General features: G+C 42.6%; 1 protein-coding gene across 4 annotated transcripts in view; it reads left to right on the top strand.

The window, feature by feature from the left end:
• The window catches only part of TLE1 (transducin-like enhancer of split 1 (E(sp1) homolog, Drosophila)), a 92411-nt gene that overhangs the window by 43201 nt on the left and 46708 nt on the right, over nucleotides 1-2502 (top strand). The window lies entirely within an intron of this gene.

Below are 2502 nucleotides of genomic sequence, written 5' to 3'. Positions count from 1 at the left end.
GGAATTATGATCTAGGAGCTCTGCATGGCAGGATAAAGAAGTAGAATGTGAGGCAGCAGTGTTCATGTTTCCTGGGTCTGCAGCATCTTCAGTAGCTGTGATTCATCCTGTTGCTATCTACTTAAGTATTCCTTTCATTTTGTGAGAGAGTTATGCTTTTTTAAAAAAGGTGGAAGAAGGCACTTTCAAGATGGCCAAGCTCAGGATGGAAGAACCTCATTGCCTCTAATAATAGACTGTCTTCATGGGCCTGAAACTCTAGAGCAGGATAGAGGTGGGGGTTACCTATGGCCAGTGTAAGCTGTTGGAGAGTTCTGTTGAGAGCCATTTGCCTAAATATTGGGTTTAACCTTTCAGGTCTGCTTCACAGCTAAGGCAAAGCCCCTTTATTTTGTAAGCTTAGTCTTCTTTTTAGTAATGAGAATGCTTTCCAGTTCATCTTTCTAAAAACCAACTTGGCTTTGGCAGAAAATTCCCTTCCTTCTAGCGTCTTCAAATGTCACCTGAGACTGCCTTAACTCTGACATAAAATCCCACGTCTGGAGTCATTTTTTGGTAACTCCATTTGGGGGGGAATTTTAGGGGGGTAACTGGGAGGGACGGGGTGCAGGGAAGGGTAATAGGGTTGTATCCTCCACCCTGTAGTTAAAGTCCTTCCCCTCTGCTTAGCCTCGCTCATCCTCTTTTAATCAGTGCTGCTCTTAATTACCCCACTGCACCCACTTCTGTATGCATCACTGCCTTCCCCCCGCAGCAGCCGGACATAGCTCTCACTCTCCGAGTAATGATAGTAATCGCTGGTAGGGCAGACCTGTTCCTCATCCTTCTCTGAGCACATTTCTTATGGCAGGTGTCTAGTTCCTAATTAAGTGCTAATGAGCATGCCTAGTGGACCGTGATGCCTCTGCCAGCTTCTTCAGTTTTATGTCCTGCTATTGCTGAGCTCTTAAAAGGTGACAGAGCAGGAATTAGTGTCTTTGGGATGACAGGAAGGTGATTTTATGCATAAAGAAATTGTTATTATGATCTCAAATGGTGAATGAGTAGTTTATAAATACTTTCCAAGAATGCTATTAATGTTGCTCTCTGTGACCTCGCTCCCTTTTCCAATTTCCTTCTCATTAGAACTGTGCTCTCTTTGGAAGGAATGGAAGTTTAAAGAGGTTGGCTTCTAAAGATTTTTAAAAAGATACTAGGAGTGGTTGAAAATTCACTGTAAGATAACTGTAGACACTGATTTCTGCCTTTTAGCTGCCGCTTGCTCTTGAGGGCTGGAAACCTGTTTAGTATTCAATCAAATATCAGTAGTTGGGGTGGAAATTACTGAAGATCTGGCATAAAGATCTAATATATTCAGTACACGCAAGGGGGTAATAAATAAAACTAGTAATTGAGTCCCAGGGAAGTGAGCACAAATCAGAATCTTAAGAATTTCCTAACATTACACCTTAGAAATTGAGCTTTAATCGTTTTTACTATCTCATCAAAAATGAGTTTTATGTTGGACAGCTGAAATGCAGCCAGATTTATGGTGGAGGGGCCATTTCTGGGATACTTTTTCATTTCCTGTAGTGTGTCTTAAATATAATATATGAGAGCAATGGTACTTTTTAATATGAACCGATTTATAACTTCTGGAATGGGTTAAGCGATAGAGGTGAAGGCATTTAGGAACGAGGGACTTGGTCATCAAGAGTGTTTTCCTCAGCAGGCTTCTTAGCCTCACTGTATCCCGGTGTCTTCCTCTGTGACATGGAGAGGGGCTGGTTTGGGGCATGAAGCTCAGGAGAAAGGAAGGGATAATCAAAGTTCTGCCTCTGGTTTCTTTGAGTTGTCACATACATGTCTCCCTGAGGCCTCCCTCTGTGTGTGGTAGTACCATGACGGCCCTTCCTATGTTGACTTCACTCCCCTCCCACCTGGTGGGAGAAACTCAGTGCCTTGAACCTGGCCCCCTGTGAAATGGGAATATCAGTACTTCCTCATTTCTGTGAGGGTTTGATGAAGTAGAACTGACTTAAGATGAAGATAAACCTTGATGAAGTAAGGGCACACCAGTGCATAAGAGATGCTAGTTCTTCCTTCTTTCTGGGTATGTTAATATTTGGTTTTGTCTCATCCTACCATTGTGTTAGGTTAACACAAGAATGCTGGGGTAGAATGGAATCGCCTAGTAACCTGTGACTCGTTGAGAATATAGGTACTATATTGTAGGATGTATATCTGTGCCTCCCCTGTTGTAACCTTTCTGAAATCAGAATGAACCCAAAATCTGTGGCATCTTAGATTCAGTGACAGCACTGGATTTCAACCCTGGAGCTGCCTAGAGATGGGACTAATATGTGAGGGCTTACTTACCTATCCAAGCTTGCACAGCTATGCTCTCAGGGTGTGAGTTAGGCCAGAAAGTGACAATGTTAGTCTGAAGATTATGTTTTGGGAAGATTATATGATATCAGGTAACTAAGCAGATGCAGGCTTTTGATGGACTGAACGTACTAA

The sequence above is a fragment of the Bison bison genome, unplaced genomic scaffold (assembly GCF_000754665.1).
Source record: "Bison bison bison isolate TAMUID 2011002044 unplaced genomic scaffold, Bison_UMD1.0 scf7180017864298, whole genome shotgun sequence".
Classification (NCBI taxonomy): Eukaryota; Metazoa; Chordata; class Mammalia; order Artiodactyla; family Bovidae; genus Bison; species Bison bison.
The sequence above is the reverse complement of the archived record's forward strand: the minus strand, read 5'-3'. Positions and strand labels throughout refer to the sequence as shown.